Raw genomic sequence first — 20,011 nt, 5'->3', positions numbered from 1 at the left:
CTCTGTTCCCTGATAGTCGTTCCACTATGAGCACAAAGTGATCCTTTCCGCAATGATACTTTCCGAATATTTCCAGTGCTCAATCAGAGATTGCCATATCAAGCCTAAATTGCTTTACTGCTCCCTCACGACATCACCACCTCCAAAGGCAGTGCGTCACCAGTCTCTCACCCATCATCATCGGAGCCATCATAATGGGAGGCTGACCCATCGGCGGGGGCGGTGCGTAGGCTGGCGGCGCGTAGGACGGCTGGGGTGGCTGGTAGCCAGGCGGCCCCCCGCTCGGAGGAGGCTGAGGTCCGTTCTGTGGTGGCTGCATTCTATCTGTGGGCTAGAACAGACGACTCCAACTACGTGGGGGCTTAGAGGCGTGAGCTATTGTTTCAATATTCGCAGGTATGACTTGAGACGATAATATTGTTTTAATATTCACAGGCATGAATTGAGGCACGCAAGTCCGAATGATGTGTTTATATAAATCTCAAGTTCAAATAATAAAAAATGTCTCGTCATTTGAGTTGTTTGAACTGCTGGAATATGCAGTCCTGGCAACGACCCGCCCCCCAGAAAAAAAAAACAAGCAACAAACACCCGAAATGACAGTAGCAACACGGGTGGAGTAAAGGCGATGGCAACCAGAAAGAGACAGACACAGACACAGACACAGACACAGACACAGACACAGACACGGAGACGGAGACGGAGACGGAGACGGAGACAGAGACGGAGACGTAGACGGAGACGTAGACGTAGACACAGACGTGGACGTAGACGGAGACGGAGACGGAGACGGAGACGGAGACGGAGACGGAGACGGAGACGGAGACGGAGACAGGAAAAGAGACAAGGACAGAGATAGGGGCAGGGGCAGGGACAAGGACAAGGACAGAGACAGATACAGGGACAGAGACAGAGACGCAGAGAGAGAGACGAGGACAGAGACAAAGACAGAGACAGAAACAGAGACAGAGACAGTGACAAAGGCAGAACAGATTCAGAGAACGAGAGCGAGAGAGAGGAGTAGCAGAAATAGCGAGAATGACTTGCAGATGAGCAAGAACCCAACTTCATCTCAATGGCATCAGACTCAAGAACGTAGGGTGAATCCCGATCTCGGGTCAGACTGGTGCTGAGCCTTTTCAACCAACCCGTTCTTGACTTAAGGTGACAATACGAAGAGATGAGATGAGAAACTTTGTTTATATTCAGATCGAGAGGTTTACTTCAGCGTATTGTTGATTCGAATGTGTTCCGATTCCATTGGCATCAATTTCCACTTCACCAAGTTGTTTTCTCAATCGGCCCCATGTTTAGGCAAAGAGGTACCAAATATATATTTATTGATTCGATCCGCGTGAGTTCGAGTGATATTCTTGAGCCGAATTTTTCTTGACAATAAGTTCTATTGAGCCTTGAAGTTTGTACAATCTGCATTTTGAATACATCTTATTAGTTCAGTACTTCGAGCTAATCCTGGCTTTACTCATTTGGTTTGCTTCAAGGAAGTTCTCATTATCCGGAGTTCGCTGAAGTCATTCTGAGACCTTCTTAGTATGATTGAAGCTTTACGACACTGAATAATGGGTCAAAGGTCGCATTAACCCAAAGCGTTGTTTGTTTTTTCGTCTGTTTAGCGTTTTTACAATTTGGGTGGCTTTGGTCAAATGGTAACACGCCAAGGCAAACACTGGGGAAAAGGGGGGGGGGGCCAAGACACCTCCCGATGGAAACGAACATTCTTCCGTGTCGCCCAGGCAATGTCAGATACCAACGAGCAGTTTCTTATAGACTGCTACATCTTCCCGGTATACTCTCGTATTCGCAAGCGGAAGGGAGTCCGAAAGTGACCAGGCTTACATGCCTCACCAGGAATTCGGGGATGTTTTCCTGAGATTTTTTGTAGACGTCTTTCCAGGCGTCTCCGCTCACAGGCTGTGCACGCACAGTCTTGCAGCAACCTGATATGTCCGTGTCTGAAGTTGTTAGACACGTTTTAACTTTTGGATCGAATTCAGTTGACTTTGACTTGACCCCAGGATGAAGTGAACAAAATTGACTTGGTGATTCACCAACGCAATATTGTCTGATCATTGTGAAGTAACGATGCATCTAGGATATTACATGCATTCGCTAGTGCGTTTGGAGTAGTTATTCACTAAATTGGCATAACGGTTTTAAGTGGCTATTGATCACAAGTAGCCATTAATGTCCACTTCGATCGCAGTCTTTCAGCTTATCGTAAATGCATACTCACAGCTCGGCTCTGCTCCTATGAGGGTCACGTAGAGGGTCACTGGCCGGCCCGTTCCACGCCCCACCCACGCAGGTCACGGCGCACCTCTGGCCGCCCTGACACAGGGTCAGCGCCCCGGGCGCAGGCGGGCCGGCCGGCATGGACGGCAAGGGCGTATTCAGCAACTCAGGTTTGGGGGCAGTCGAGCCGCGAACGGTGACATTTTGGCGTTAGCATGGAGTTGGTGTGGACTGAAGGGAAAGGAAAGTGGTGCTGGTGTCTTACTTTATCTGTGTTAGATTCAGATTTAGATGTGTGCTCATGAAGTATTCGCAGCCATGGTGGCTCCTCGCTAGACACGCTATCCAATGTCGGTTTGTATGTTTGAGCTGTGTATGTGTCTCAGCAAGTGACCTGATCTGCGGTGAGCGGGTCGCCCGCAGAGAGCCTGACTGCGGCTTTGTAGGCATGCGCCCCTTCACCCCCCCCCCCCCCCTCCCGCCCGCCAGACTTCTTATGCTTCTTCCCATCCGGAGCAAGCATAAATGACGCATGAAAGCATCGGGTTGAGAACTTCATGGGTTCGAAAAGGCCATGGGTGCATGGGTATCATGGGAAAGAGTAACAAGCTGAGGTGATGACATATTTAGGGAAAATGGCGGGTATTTGCACGAGTATACATCGTATGATTTTACGAAACCCCGGGTAGGTAATTCAAGAACTACACAAGGCTGCTGCTTGCGTTTCCTTAAGCCAAATTTAGCTATTTAGCTTCATTCATGATGCGTACTTTTGCATCCACCGACGCAAAACATCAATGTTGCGTGTGAAACTTCCTGAAATTCCGTTGTTCAGAACGTACGTGTTTTAAACATGCCCATGGGTGTGTAACGGGTGGGTGCAGCTGATTAGGAGTGGTTAGCGGGTGAGTATGGGTACAGTCCCATAGGTGACGGGTGGCTCGGATAAACACAATTTAATCAGTGCCAAGAATGCTTCCCGTTCCGGCCGAAGCGATAGCTTTGCTCTGACATAATATTATCTGATCCAGGTATGTCTGATGGTAACGCTGAACACTGATCGTGGCTAATGCGATGATGGCAATGGCAAGCAGGTACGTACTGTGCTATATGGCAGCAATGATCATACGTGATTACACCAATTCGATTAAATACTCCATTACGCGGCTAGGAAGAAAATGGGTTCAATGTTGACAATGCTGATGTGCTTGTTCATGTTCAGTTGTTAGGGACTCACCCATATGGTGGGCACTAGGAACCCAGCCGGATGAACCCAGTTGCATATAAAAGTAATGCAATATGTGACAACTGTGTGAGAAAAAAAGTGGGACAAGTGACACCTGCGAAACAACAATAAGGTGACACAATAAGTGACAACTGCGAAACAGCATTAAGATGACAAAATAAGTGACAACTGCATGACGACAATAAAGTAACATGATAAGTAACCACTGCATGACGACAGCAAAGTAACACAGTAAGGAAGACCACAATCACGATTCAAACGAAAAGAAGCGCAAAACATCCCAATGTCATTCATGTTTGCTGAAAATAATGTTTGTTGAGCTTGTTGTAAAGCTGTTCATTGAATTTCAGAGTTTCGTTTAAAACGTCCGTTTTCGATGCATGCGGTACACAGCTATTTGACGCGGAGTGGCATGTGGAATGGGGTAGCGTAATTTAGAGATAGCGGAGTGGAATCGGGTACGTGATTACGGGAGGGGGGGCATAAACGGTGCATTTTGGACGGCTGACGGCATGGGTGCTATTGGCTCGTGGCACCACTACGATTGACAGCAGTTTATTGATGGACAATGTCTTCTCTATTTCCACAAGCTTTTTCGTGTTCAGGACGGCGCTGGTCCACCTTAAAGAACGTTTGCTGCCGTCCTTTTTCTTTTTAGTTATCTCATTTCAGATTTGTTGCATTTGAGCCATTGCATTGCTCCTAATTGCTTACATGCTGAAATTTGTGCTTTGTAACAACTTCGTGAATATCTTGGCGGCACTTACCATAACAGTAATGATGACTTACACCGACACCTCCAATTTGCCAAATTTCTCCGCTCAGGTACTGTTTCGCGTATACCTGCCACAGACTGCTTTCACTTTTCCTTCTGTTCCATGTCGTCCACGCGCGTCTGGTAAAACAGTGTTTACAGGTCGTTCTTCTACGTGTGGAGCGTAGGGGATCGGAATAATGTGTTTCGCTTTGAGCTTTGAGCTTTCAGGTAGACCTGTCGTTTGATGTGATGTTTGAGTGATGCACCTCCTCGTTAGTCAAATGCCCGCTGCGCATGTCAGACCGGCGTGCAAGTATGCGCGTTCATGCTTTGAGCGACTTCTAGCTGTTTGTTTGCCTAACAAACGATGCGAATACATGGGAGTAGGGCTGGGCAATGTCAGGAATATGCAGGCTGTAAAATAAACCGGCCATAATGCGCAAAACGTGAACTGCGTAGATATTCGCATTCCACTTACCTTGGACGCTCATACGTGGTTGGCATGAAAGGTCAGTATATTCAGACGTGTTACACACTTTAAGCGCTTTTTTAGAACCTTTTGTAGTATGGTAGGGCATCTCGCAGACGGAAAGTAAGCGATACTCTTTGGATTTGCTGGTTTAAGTATGATTCCAGGCACCTGTTCTGCTTCGGGCCAACATTTAATGTTTAAAGAGGCGCCTGATATTTTGGCATTTACACGTGCACTTAACTCGCCTCATTGTGTGTTATCTGACTCGTCACTGATCCTTCCCGTCCGCCCCCGTTCGTGCCGCATCGGTGCCACCATCGTTGCCAGCTGGGGTAATGGCTTTAGTGGGGTGCGATAGCCGTGGAACACTTGTGTAAACCTCACCTGCATAACAGATGACGCCACATGGCCGGCAGGTGCATATCCAGATGTTATCAGAGCTTTCCCCTGCGTGGACAGCACGAACATCACAGCTAAGTTGGAGCTGGCCGGCTGGAAAACCGCCCGGCTGGCAGTCAGGTAGTCTGAACATGTGACCTCCCGAGAGCCGGGGGACTGCGGTCCCGACCTGGTGTCGGACCAGGTCCAGGTCAGGCCAGGCTTAGGCCAGGACTGATTACGACTGCAACGGTACCCAACATTCCTCCACTGGCGAAGTAGTCAGCGAGTTTGCTAACTAATGGAAATGGAAGCCCGTCACAGACCCTGCATTTGCAGTCCACTGGTTCGAGTGGGACATAGATACCGGTGACGTCATATGCAAGTATATTACCGATGCAGAACTGGTCACTGGGCGACTCCAAACTGGCGCCAGAATCTGTGAGCTCCACCAACCGAATCATGGTCCTTGACCGGTGCTTGGACGGCGGTGTTTCCCGTCCTCTCACCGAGCGGCAGTTTGGGCTCGGTTTGTTACACTGACCGGTGCCTGGAGGCGGTGTTTTCCCGCCCTCTCACCGAGCGGCCGCTCGGGCTCGGTTTGTTCCGCTGGCCGGCGCCTGGACGGCGGTGTTTCCCCGCTCTCTCACCGAGCGGCCGTTTGGGCTCGGTTTGCTCCGCTGCTCACCCCTCCCGCTGCGACCACGATCCCGTGACGTCACCGCACTGGCGGTCCCGGCGACCGGATCAGCGCCGTGATGAGCCGCGGGCGGCCCCCCGCCTCTGCGGCCCTCCACCCTTGTTTACAAAGACGCCTGCGGGGACGATAATGATGGGCTCGCCTGCGGCCAAATTTAGCAGGAGCAGGGGTCGCACCGCTAGTGACTGCCGGCGATTTCAGGTAGACAGCTGGGCTGCCAGATCATGCCACCAGTTGCCAGATCTAAACCAGGCGTCGGCGGGCCGTTGGGAAGCATACATTTGTTAATCATGAATCGAGTACTTTATGTGAAAAGCTGTTCGTGTCGCCCTTCTATTCGCTGAGGTAAACCGAAAACCGTCTTTCTACTGGATTTGCTTTCATGCAAACTCGCCTGCTATATCCTGACAAACACGGGAACGAAATGAAATAATTTAAATGCATTTAAACTAATGCATTTCACAAAAAGTGGACGCCATTAGACATACGCACCTATATGCGCAGCAGCTTATTTTACGTTAAATTTTATGAAAATATTCACAAGAGCACGGATACAGCAGAAGCGCAAGCCATCACGCCAATAATGCCACTGCATTGTTATAATCGTGTTCAAGCAATCATCGAACATGACTTTCGACGCATATGGCTGAAGAAATAGCATTTTTCAGTTTTATGTGCTGACATGTGCTGCCTACAAACGACTAGAAAACTCCAGATGTTTCTAGGAAAACAAACAGCACGCAGCACGACAACGTCTGCTTTCGCAGCTTGCCACCATTGCCTTGCGCAAGACTGCCTACGACTGCATCAGTGTATTTTGTAGTAGGTTCATCCGACAACAATCAAGCCACATGGTAACACAACCCGCCATCATGTCATAAGCTCACAGCTGAATGGTCGTACCAATACGGGCGATGTCTCTCAAGCTATCGCGGGCAAAAGCGTAGTGAAGCTGACAGATGGCGAGCGAGTCAAGTACTGTATATTTGTCTCCGCTACAGCTGCCTCAACGCTTCTGACGACGGAAGGAGTCAACATAACGTCTAAAAACAAACACCTATCCTTTGAAAAAACAACGAGAAAAACAGGGTAACTTCGGTGCCTAACTTCGGTCACGGTTGACGGACTAGACGAGCACCCAGCGAAAAATATAGCTGAAACGCCGCCTTAAGATTGCGGCGGTGCACCCCCGCACAGAGTGGCACATTATTCATTCATTTTAGGATCGGCAGTTCCACAAGGCACCCCAGTGGACAATCCGCCCACACCACCCACCACCGGTAGCTCGAGACGTGTGATCGCCGTGCGCGAGGAAACATCGGCTCCTGACCCGAGATTAACAATCCAGAGTTCAGGGTTTGGCAGCAAGGGTCCAGCCTCTACATACTGTGCTATTCTGCTGGTCAGATACTCAGCTGTTTTCACAGTCACTCGAGTAATTACAGTCACGATCACGTAGCCAGAAGGTCATGCCGCTTCGCTTGACACACATGAGAGCGATCGCCACCACCACCATTGATACTGCCATCATTGGGTGGGGTCAGGATAAGCTATTCAGGATAAGCTAGCTTGTGATTGGCAAGCGCATGCAGGTCCAGAAATAATGCCGGGGCACATGTGCTCACCGACACTTTTGCGTCGCATAGGGAGCCCACAATTCAGAGATCACACGCACCATACGATATCCGGGTGTCGGCGTCTGAGAAGCACCAATCACGCTTCCGCGCTTCACAGGCCATTTCAGGTAAGGCACAATAGCACGCTTCCTCGTCCTAACAAGCGCCCAGAAAACGGACGCGGTTCAGCGGAGCGTCCATTCTCTTACGTGCAACGAGTGTGCTCTGGTCGCCTCCAAACTCTGCTCGAGCGACCAAGGCCCTGAGTCCCTCCCTGAGTCCCTGCTCGAGGGACTCAGGGGACCCTGAAACACTTCAGGACGGGACTCAGACTCTATGATCCAGTCCAGATCCAGATCCAGATCCGATCTGGATCCAGTCCCAGCTGGCCCAACCGGCGCTCCGACGGGACCACAATGATCAAATCCGACTCCCTCACAACTCCTCAGACAGGGAGCAAGCTTGGCCAGCCCCTGTTGGCCTCATTTCACTTGAGCGACTTCTTCATCGTCATCAGCTCCACGCAGAAGCCCGGGTTAGCTGTCCTGTTCCATGCGCGCCTTCACCTTGTACTGCGCCTCCTCGAACACGCCGAAGCCCTCCCGCCTCCTGCTGCTCCAGCCGCTGGCGCACCGCCTCCGCCTCGCGGTATAACGTTCACCTTCTTCGGCGCGTCGATGTCGAGGAACGTCTCGTAGATGGCGTTGGCGTCGTCCTTGACCCTGCTTGTAGGCGTCGCTGAGTCGCTGGCAACGCAGCCAGAACTTCCAGGTGCCGCTCGGTGCCTTCGTGGCAGCAGGTGCTCCATGAACATGTCGCGGCCGCGGTCGCTGGCTAGCAGCCGGTCGAAGGAGCTGGTCCACCTCCTCGATCTGCTGCGCCGTCACCTTGTTATAACGACTCCGGCTTGTTTTTCCGGCATTGTGGGTTCGGTGAAGGGCGGGAAGAATCAGACGAAAAATCGAGGCGCTGCCAGATGACCTTTATCGGTGTGGCCCTCGTCTGTCATGGCACTGGATGGTATAAGATTCCAAGGGGTCCGCGCTGCTTCGAAGTGGCTAGACACCCTAACGTGGTGCGCTCGCACCGTTGGGTTGTGACGTTTTGCGCCGCACCCTTCACGCAAGCCAGCGGCGCCAGGCGCCGGCCACGCGCGTTGGGGGGCGGGGTGGCCGAGGTATTTATAGACACCGGGCCACGGCACCACGCACCAGCTACTCCGAATCACTTCACAAAACCGCGGAAGATCGGCACAAGCTGAACGCGTCGCGGCCGTTGCCATGCATCCAAGTGCCTCCCCCGTCAGGTGCCACGTGGACTCGTCCGCGCCCGAGTCAGAGAAGAGCCTAGAAAACAGGAAAAGGGGCGTCAAACTGCGTTCGCGTCGTGGAAGCGCGCACCAGGCCACGAACACGTCGGTCGCACTGTTCACACTGCCCACCGTGTCGCTGGCACTCATTCCACTTGCCTCACATCGCGTCTTCCGGTGCGCACGCTCCCACGCAACGGCACGCGGACACTTTCTCACGGGCCAGCCGCGACGCTCCGCCGCACGGCCGGCGGACGCGGCCGCGGGTTCGCCTGTCGCTCATTGGTCGTCTTATGACGTCACCCAATGAGGTGAGGGAGTAGTGCGGGGATATCGCCGTGGCGCGGCGCTAGTGAATGTGGGCCAACCCGAGGACACCTGCTATGCATTTAAAATTTAAAGTGCCGGCATGCGCAACAAATTTTGACAGGGAGGAAGATTGCTTACGTCGTTATGCATATTCTACATGCTTCAGGCAGCCTTATTCAGAGTAAATGGTCTAGCATTTGTGTTCAGAGGCGTCGTGATTCATGACTGAGTCACTCGCCGTTGCAAAAGCATGCATTCTCCTCTAGGGGCAGGGACGAATCCAGGTGGACGTGGTCAACCACCAGATGGTTAAAATGAATACAATATTCGCTTTAAGGATAGTTTTAGGGATCGACGAGTAGCTCATAATGCCTAGCTTCAACCAAATTTGTTTTAGACCTATCCCCGGTTCATTTGAGATCACCTTGTAATATGGACCACAAAATATCGGCCAAATTTTGCCAGAGGAAAGTCTGCCATGCGATGTGCAGTTTTAAATGGTGAGACATCTAAAAACAATAATGGCACTGCCTACAGAGTCATGTATCAACTTTTCAGTGATCGTGCAAATAGTTTTACTCCCCTTTCTGCCTTCTACTTGCCCATTCATTCTGCCTTACTTTCTCCTATATGCGACTTTCTGGTCGCGTTTCAGTCCTGGCAAAGCACGCTCCAATTTGCACTGGCTAATTATAATAAGCTATGGCTAATATATAATATAATAAAAAATGATATATAATAAAAATAATAAGGCACCCCCTTCTCCTTATCGCAATCTTCATCTCATCTGTCGAAAATTTGTACGTGACAGGTGTGGCTTGCGGCCGGTGGCGGCGATCGTACTTAATGCCAGGTGACGTCAAAGAACAGGAAAGACCGTGCTGATCATTGCAGCACGTTAAACCTTCGCCAGCAAATTATGCCGTAAGTCTGGTATTAATAGATCGGATGACAGGAGTCAGGGCACACACAGCGAGCACTGCTTAGTATTAGCTCTTATCCCAGAAATCCATTCGTTCAGAAGTTTTTGGCTCCTCTCCTTTTTTGAAACGATATATTCGCATGTCCAATCCCATCGGTCTCTATTTTATACTTCTCCTAGCACCGCTTGTTAAATTTTCATTCATCACCAGGTGTATATGAACCCTCGACTTGATTCGCGGTTTGCATAACGCGGACTGATAAGGGGTTCGATGTGCCCCGTCCCCCGCCCGCCCTACCGTTTCCAAACTAAAAAAGATGGAGTTAAACAACAAAAAAAACGCCTGGTATTGGTCTCAACCAGTTTTCGTGATTGTAATATCTGTTTTTTTTAAAAATTGTATGTCAATGATTGACTCCATCATACTAGGTAGAAGTATAAATTTTCCCAACAGCCGAACTCTTTCAGCTTTACTTGCTCATGTGTACGGAATCATGTCTTGCAGCCGGGGGCGGCACCATTAATTTGTGATGGGGGGGATACGGCTGTAAAAACATCACAACACTTGAATAAAAAATGGGTGAAAACTAAAATTCAATATTGGAGTTGTCATACTTGATCATTGTCATACGTAAATTCATCGCATGTCTTGAACATCACGACCAGGAGGCATGGAGGGCGCGGGAACCGAGGTTGAGGGCAGAGGCTGAGACACAAAACTTTTCGAAAATTCCTCTGCAAGTTAGAAGACCGAATAATGCTTGAAGTTGAAACAAGATCAACCGATACGCACAGAGAGCGTAACGGACACTTCTGCACTATTCACCAAATCTGTTCATTTCCGAGCAAGTTATGAGAGCTCCAACTTTTAAATCATGACCTCAGACAAATCTCGGCCAAAATTAGGGCATTCTTTAAGCCTGAAAGTTCCTCGGGTACAAAAAAATAGTACTGAAAAAAGAAAAATTGCGTCGCTCCACTCTGCCGTTATTTCACTAAGAACAAGAACATTAGGAGGGAAGGATTGCCGTCCCTCGGCCGTCGTCTTCGCCATTTGAGCTTTGGGCTCATGAAATGGCATGCATCGTCATTGGGGCTCAACAATGTGTGTGAATGTGTATGTTTTAAGGAGGGGATGGGGAAGACTTTAAATACTGTTTAGAAACACCATTTATCAAGCATCCAGGTAGAAAATCAATTGGTGGACTACCCCGTATCCATTCACTTTAACTCATTGAGCCGCTCGATCAATGATGTAACATTCGTTGGCTTGGAGAGGGTACGGAGCAAAAATGGCAAGATTTTTGCCCATTGCTACACGCTCAGAGGAAGTGGATTTGTATGCCAGGAGCATCACACCTTTAACGGGTGATCAACGTAAAAACCAAAAGCTAACGTACGAAATACATTAAAAAGTGTCTTAGCAGGGGCTAACCCACAACCAATGCACCTGTGTCGATCACTAGTTTTACGAAAGGATGTGAATAGGACAGGGTTAGGATAGGATAGGGATAGGGCTATCCAGACTGAAGCAGGTTACTATAGAACTGGAACATCTCATGGTATAACGTCAGTATGTTACTTGTACCTGAACAGAGCAGAATGAATGCATGCACGTAAAAAATGTTTTACGTATGCTCAGCTGTGCATGCACATTTCGCTTCTTCCAGTTAAGGCTTAAGTACCGTTGCTTTTTTCCTAAAACGAAATTACGCTGGCCGGGTAAAATGAATTTGTTTAAATTCAAGCCAAGTTTCAACTGTATTCTGAAAAACAGCAAGCGCCCTGTCCCTATCTGGCTAAGGCATATGTGCAATAGCGACATGATAGCGACACGATAGCGACACGTGCCATGCGACATTTCACCCGGCTTGTTATTGTGGATTGTGCGCTAAAACTGGTGGAACGCTGACCGATGTCTTCTTTGTCACAAGCCTAGAAGCACATGAAATTAAAAATGCACGTGATGTGTGTGCGAGAAAGTCCTCATCATCAATAGTCGGAAACAAAGGGCGTTTAAAGTAAGCTATTGCATTGCTCGAAAACTTGGCCCTAATACCGAAACCGCTTAGAAATTTTTTTTTTCGGGTGAACCCGAATATTGAAGCGCGTGACGGCCATGGGGTGAACACCCGCAAGGCTATTGATTTTCGCCACCCTTTACGAGACGTGTGGACCAGTACACAGTTTTAGGGCCATGATATCAGTAAGCCTTATTTTGAGATGTGCAGACCAGGCAAACAAGCATATTCCGGGCAACGCAACGAGTGCGCACGACTCGTGATGTGCATGACACAGGCAGCCGAAGCCGTTGGGAAACGCTTCAAGTAAAGTTGATATGAATGCATGTTATGAGCAAGTTACTACTTGTTTTCACTACGGTGCATAGTTAACAGATAACAAGTGAAAATCGACGGTGTACGAATGCATCCGGTTAACAGAAAGGGGAAACCAGGAAATGGAAACAAACCTGTCAAGCAAGGAGTCGTCGCCAAGTCTTGTCGATTGCCTCGCCCAAAAATCCGCCTACAACCTCGGTGGCTGAACGCGAACTACAACAGACACTCGCGGTTCGACTCGACACATTTTTAACGCACAAAAACCCGGGACAAGCAAATACTTAGTCAGGCAATGCCAACCAAGCAGAGCATTGAGCCTGGCACCGGCCCGAAACGCTTCCTCCATCATGGAAGGCAATCGATTGGTGACGTCACTGAGCTTTAAGACGTTGCCATTGGTCCTGCCTGCCGTCGGCCGGACCCAACCACCAATGGTGAGGCGGCATGGCATCAAGCCGTGGTCGTCGTCCCGAGCTCCGGCGTTGCTAACGATATTTGGACAGACACACGGTTCCGTTTGGAGCAGAACGCTCTTCAGGTCGCTACCGCGTATATCTGAGCTCAGCAGGTGACGTGCAGTGCTTGTTGACCATTCGAAACTTAGTGAGCCTCATAATTAGTGCGTCTGGCGCCGTTTCTTTGGGCGATTCGGTTCGGTATGTACGCAACGATAGACAGAGCACTAGCTCTAGCCAAACTTTGGTGCATTGCATAGGCGTAAAAACCGCCATTTCATATTCCTGTTCTCTGAGTGCCATGGCATTCTCACTTTCCGAAAATGCTTAACATTAACTCTATGACGAAGCATGGAAAGATTCGACTTCAAAATCGGCATCGCCACTCCGACTTTTTGAGACGCTCTTCCGTCAGTATTGCATCGTACCTAAAACTCCGAAAAAACCGAAATGAGCATTGAACTTGACATCCAGCTTAATAATTTTTGTAAGGCGGGGCAGAATAGGCACTTTTTTCTATTTCCAACGTTTTAAAGTGCATGGGTCCAAATAAGGCTACAAAGGAGGGGACCAACCGTCACCAGCTATATCAGTTCGGTGTCACACTGGTACGCACCTTTGTTGGCTGTGGGATTCGCTAAAATGCGGTTGAGCCTGACTCGAAAGCTTGTCTGCTGCGTTCAATCGCGATACGTTGTTAATAGGCATCCAATCAGCAACCCATCCAGCCTATCAGACGCTAACTAAACATGTAATGCATAGGGAAATGAAGAGGAAGTAAAGACATATAAATGTCTTATTGAGATGAAGTAAAACAACGAAATATTTAACTCACCGTCAACGGTTCTGAGCATGCCACTGATGTTTTCTTAAAGTATGTTTAAATAAAGAAGTTAGAGCAAACGGTAGGAAGGCGCTGTTTGAAGCATTATCCGTCCAAAATAACTGAGACACATTTCGAGAAATTGGCGGAGATGGGGCCCCATTTGGGACATATGCATGGAAATTGCATGAAAGTTCATGAGTCCTCCAAAACCGTGCTTTAATTGTTTCCTCAAAAGAGCAAACCAGTCCGCTTAAACTATATCCTTTCATCTCGGGAAAATGCTGGTCAGCTGAACCAATGCCTTTGTTGTGCTTTTTCGGCCGTAACACTTATACTAAAACGTTGACTTGCCTGAAAGTGTGACTGTGAGATAACTGAGATAATTACGCGCACTCTGTCGCTGACGTTCTGTATATATATATATATATATATATATATATATATATATATATATATATATATATACATATATATATATATATATATATATATATATATATATATATATATATATATGTATATATCTCTCTCTCTCTCTCTCTCTCTCTCTCTCTCTCTCTCTCTCTCTCTCTCTCCCTCTATATATATATATATATATATATATATATCTATATCTATATCTATATCTATATCTATATCTATATCTATATCTATATATCTATATATCTATCTATCTATCTATCTATGTATCTATATACTGTGTGTGTGTGTGTGTGTGTGTGTGTGTGTGTGTGTGTGTGTGTGCGTGCGTATGTTATTCCGCAGTTTTACTCACTGCAGAGGAAAGTGGCGTCCAGGCCACCACCTATTTGTATACGGTGTGCTGAGGCAAGTATTCAAAATAACGCTTGGATGATCCCTCATGTGATTGATGATTAATAATGAGGGCGCTTTCGGTATTCCGTCAAGTTGGCTGTCAGGTTAGGTGAGACGAGCTCAAATGATATTTCCCTGCCTTAAAATACTCCGTTTTCACATTGGCAGAAACAAGCTGATTTAACACGCGCGCGCCAGGGTGGAGGGGAGGGGTCAAACTGACCCTCCCAGAGGTGTTTCCGGAATGGTTTCCGAACGGCGCAGTGTAGTCGCGCCAAATTTTGCATAGCTGTAGACAACTGAATAGCGGATTGTCTGACGTCAACAATTTAGATGTACCTTGTAAGTCACTGACCTATGGCAGGTCGAAGTCAGGTCATGGTTTTAGAGAAGGCAATTTCTAGGCAATCGTTCTATGTGATCCAACAAGAGAGTGTTAGACAAAGCCATATATTCACTTTCTTAGGCAACACCACAATTGAATGAGCTGATAACATTGACCTAGGGTCAGGTGTGGAAGTCAGACCAAGGCCAAAACCAACCTGTTTTATTACTCTAGGACCTGTTGTATGAGGTAGTGTCTGGCGCCCATTTCGAATTTGTTGATGGAAGAAACTGCATTATATACCTTCTACGGACTTCTTTAGTGTCACAATAGGTCATTGACCTAAAATGACCCAAGTTAACACCTTGTTTTTTGGAACATACTGCCTAGCGTAATCTTAGTCGCTTATTCAAATGCAAAACTCAATGCAGTCTTTTATGATTTTGGTCAGCATTACCTTCAAAGGTCACGCAAGGCCGCTGACCTTAAAAAAACCTGTGACTTTTGGTTCAGAACAGTTATCTAGGTTCTAGGGTGCCTTTGGAGACCAGCGTGAAATTTGACCTTGTTTGACCCTATTTGACCCAAAGGTTATGACCTAGGAACCTCAAACTTTGGCCTAAGTGAGTTAACGTGCAGGGCAACACAGCATGTGAATTTGGTTTCTCTAGCTCTCTACTTTTTGAGTTCTCAATTGGATCAAATTGACCCCGCCACCCGAGCGAAGGGTATCCAGTTGGCCAACCGGGTGCGTGTTAAGTCAAAGTGCGTTGCTATTTACTTCTGAGTAAATGGTACGAACACCATAGGAGAGCATTCAATGATCTTCTGTGATCATGACTGTTGATAAGCTTGCACTGAAGTATCCATGTGCAGCAAAGCTGTTTGTACCTTACAAGATAAAGACATCCATTACATTGACTGGTTGTCAAATGCTGGCGTGGCGTGACCCCGGTCTTGAATGACTTCAACACACTTGACTTATTCCCATGGGTCTAGGACCAGGGGGAGGGGGGGAGGGGCATGGGCCGAACAAACTGTCTCATGGGGTAAATGACAGCATTTTTTCCTTATCCTAGCATGTTCTTGTTATAAAAAACTTCAAAAACTACCCCATACAGTCGGCCTTAGAGCAGTAAAGCAGATTGCTTTTGACCTGGGTGTGACCTTTATACCTAACCCTAGGTCAATTAAATTTGTTAATTTAATTGTTGTGTTGCCAAAGAAAGTGCCTCAGAGGTGAAAAGCTTTGTCTATCACTCGGCTTTGTCTAACACTCGGCTGTTGCATCAGATTGAACGATTCCCCAAGAACTGATTTCACTGAAACCGTGGCCCGAATTTGACCTTCCACAGGCCAGCAACTTTACAAGGTACATCTAAATTTATGATCCTAAATGATCTGCTATTCAATCATCTGCAGCTATGCAAAATTTGGCGCGGCCCGCGTTACGTCGTTCGGGAAACACTCTGGAAAAACCTTCGGAGGGATCAATTTGACCCTCACACCCAAGCCGCGTTAAGGTAGCTCGAGCACCAAAAAATACGCGATTTATTCAGAGAAGTCTTCAGGAGGGTGACGGCGCATTTGATTACGTGCCGACAACTACTGCAGAATGGCATCGCCACTGAAAAGACGGCAAAGAAATCCATGAACTTACGGGAGACATTTCAGAACGGTTCCGGTTTCAGGAACAGGGATCCATCTGGTGCGCTCGTTGAGCATGGATTGCTGTGCAAGGCAAGAGCGCTGCTTGCACTGAACCAAGAAATGCATGTCAGTATTTTTTCGAAAATATAACAGCCTTTTCTTTTTTAGTAAGTCCAAACGTTTTGCAGGGATAAATATTTGGGATTACTGCCTTGTCCATTATGTCAGCAAATTTTGCCTGCAACGCTCTGGGGGAAACTTACATGCGCCATCAAATGCATTTGCGCGATCACGCCGCATAATTGTGGAGACCCCTTCGCCTTCGACCAACTGGCACCTGTCATGTTAAACAATCAGCCGGCACAGGCACTCAGCGCCAGGTACCTCCTACATGCTAGAGTGGGAAGTCTGAGCCGATCGGACGCGTCTGCGGGAGCCGGCATCAATACAGATATATGAGTTATGCATGCCTCAATGTTTTCCACTAAATCCCAAGCTTGCAATGATTGACAGCCACACGATCGACGCCTGAGGAGTGAGTGCAATTGGTGCTGTTCTAGGAAACGAAATATGAATAAACAGTCTTGATCGTTTGCAGAGCATTTAACATGAAGTGGGAATGTAGACTGTTCTATTCGCAGCTTAACATTTACATCGGGCACTTTATGGAGTGCCCAAAAATACATACCTTCATCCGGCACGTGGTGTAATAATGATGAATACAGAAGGTGCCGCACCCTAGCATGTATTCCAGGTAACGATTTAAAAAAATGAATGCTACAATAATAGAAAATAGTTAACATATAGTTAATTGACATAAGCTGCATCAAAAAGCCTACAATGCGAAAAGTTATTTGCTGCTATGGCGTAATTTAAGGAAGCATAGTTAGGAACCAAGTACTGCAGCACGTGTCATATCTGCTTGACACACCGCTAAGTAGTGATGCTGATCCTCAGCATGCAGCAAAGCAGTCACCCGTGATCAGTTGGCAGTCAGTATTGCGCGTGACAGACCGTCCAAGGCAGTGGCCGCCGACGGGGGGCGGGAGCAGGGCTCACACGGGACAGACGGCTCAAGGCAGTGACCGCTGACGGCGGGCGGGAACAGGGCTCACACGGGACAGACGGTCCGGACCAGTGGCCGCTGACGGCGGGCGGTAACAGGGCTCACACGGGACAGACGGCTCAGGGCAGTGACTGCTGACGGCGGGCGGGAACAGGGCTCACACGGGACAGACAGCTCAGGGCAGTGGCCGTTGACGGCGGGCGTAACAGGGCTCACACGGGACAGACGGTCCGGAGCAGCGGTCGCCGTCGGCAGGCGGGGGTAGGGCTCACACAAGGAATATCCGACAGAAAGATCTTCAGCCTCAAACTTATGTTTTTAGAAAAGAGACCCCAGTGTTATGGATTCGGTCACTTTGTTTTTGGCATGCGATATTTAAAGTTTCCAAATTTGCTTGTGCCTAAAATGCTGCGACAAAAGCTCGTTCCTTGAAAAGCAGTTTGCGAAGTCCAGACATATGACAACTTAAGTACACTATTGGCCATGGATTCAAATTCGAAATTCGGATCAGCCTGTGCCAAGCCCGTATTTTGGGATGTAAACTGGGGAGACAGATGCCCCGTCAATGACCCATAATGCCTACCCACTAACGCGCCTTCTCCCCCCCCCCCCCCCCACACACACCCACACACGCAGGGAAAAGGCTGAGACGGGACGAAGGAACTTGCATATATTCCGCATTATTGCAGTCGAATAGTTTCAGGAGGCTGAGTAGTCTTATTTGTCAAATGGCATCAGTTATTCTACTAGGTAAGATTATGCACCAGCAAAAAGAGCCTGCAGGTAACACCTACATCTTCATTTATCCAGCATAGCAACCAGCACATTAATGTAATGTTCCTATCTGCCATGCGAATCAAGAGTGGATGAAGTTCTCCATCTGTATGCCTTCGCCCCCGGTCGCCGGGATTGCCTCCTATGAACAGTTCCCTAAAAAAGCCTTAGGATACTGCACCCTGCCACACATACACTTTTTGAAACGCTCTTACGCCTATGCTTATCCATGCCATTTGAGCCAATCAGGGTTCGTGACGTAATTGCTTCGTGGGTTAGGTCGACCTTAACTTACCTTGAGTTGGTTCATGTTTCAAGACCGAAGCGCCCGCGATGTACACAACCACGCAACATATTAAGGACAAGCGGAAGCCAGATCAGGTGCGCACAATGCTAGCATTACGTCGTGCTGTACCAATTAGTCACATGTTAGATAAACTATCATGTACTGAAGTTTGACATGTGGAGCAGCTTTTTGCGGCTGTTGGAGTTGTTACTTTCGTCCATTGCTCTATCATGTGATTACCATCATAAAATAGGAAGTAGTTATCGACACGCGGCGCTCATTTTATTCTGAACCCTCGCCCTGGTGGAAGAGGAGGCACATCGATCACTGCCCCCACACTCCCCACGGTTTTCTGAGGACACCTCCTCGGCATGGCATGCAAACCCTCCCAATTTTTTAGTAACCTCACGGGCCTTCATTGCACGTGTTTGAGACCAAGAGCGTGTTCCAAATATTCTGGTTCCCAAGCAGCGACGGTTTTTACGAACACTGTACCGCGATCCACGGTCGACGCGAGCGGCGGGCGGCAACCGATGAATCCGCAGACCGTGCGATGGACCCACGCTCTCGCATACATGTAGTTTTATTAATAAATATACGCTGAAAACACATATAATGCACAATAATGTGATGAAAACTCAACACCCAACACTCTTTTTTTAGAGTTCGCAATATGCAATCACGACATCCCGCTCATAACAAACTTTTTTCTCTCCTTCATCTCTACCTTTCTTAGCCTGGAGATGGCAGATGAGGTGTCACATTAACCCTAACCCCCATCGGTCAGCTTTAATAGAAGCGGTTAATCAGCGCGAGATTCAATGTGTCGCACTGCTGTCTATATGTTCACCAAAAAGGACATGTAAGAATGTTTTTAATTCGCGTGTTTGTAGTTGCATTTGCTGCGGGAACTCCATGAATGAATTTAGGGTTGGCTTGCATGCGGTTAATGTCATGCAAATTTAGTATTCGGTGGCAGTAACTGCCTTCATTATATTTGGCTCCTCTAGGTTGATCCAGAGATTGTGGGGATTTCTGACAGTTGTATTCGTGGTGTATAAGCTTAAGCACACTAGGAAACTTTTTGTGCCGATGATATGTCTTATGTTAGAATATGTTCCTGTTTGTCTGCATGTGTCGTTGTTACCTCATCTCTAACCTTACACTCTCAACTTGTGCGATCCAACCAAAGTGGCAGCTGAAGGCTTACCCCATTTGCTGAATTGTGAAAGCAAACACGATTGACCTTCCTATAGGCTGGTTACTTGTTTCAGCGCTGTTGCGAGGCACATGGTATTTCATTTTTGATGGTCATTTTATCGTGGTTTCTTCGTAATTGTGTAAAAATGATAACTTCAAGTAAAACTTCCTTCTCTTTATGCCACCCTGTTACTTAAACCTTTGCAGGAATCATAATTTCAAATCAATGCTTTGATTCTGACTCCGTCACGATCACGGTCCGAGACATCGCCAGATACTTCTCACCGCTCTCACTTCTGAACAGTGTATCCC

This window comes from Pollicipes pollicipes, unplaced genomic scaffold (genome assembly GCF_011947565.3).
Source record: "Pollicipes pollicipes isolate AB1234 unplaced genomic scaffold, Ppol_2.1 Scaffold_4219;HRSCAF=4965_pilon_pilon_pilon, whole genome shotgun sequence".
NCBI lineage: Eukaryota > Metazoa > Arthropoda > Thecostraca > Pollicipedomorpha > Pollicipedidae > Pollicipes > Pollicipes pollicipes.
Note: the sequence above shows the minus strand (reverse complement) of the source record.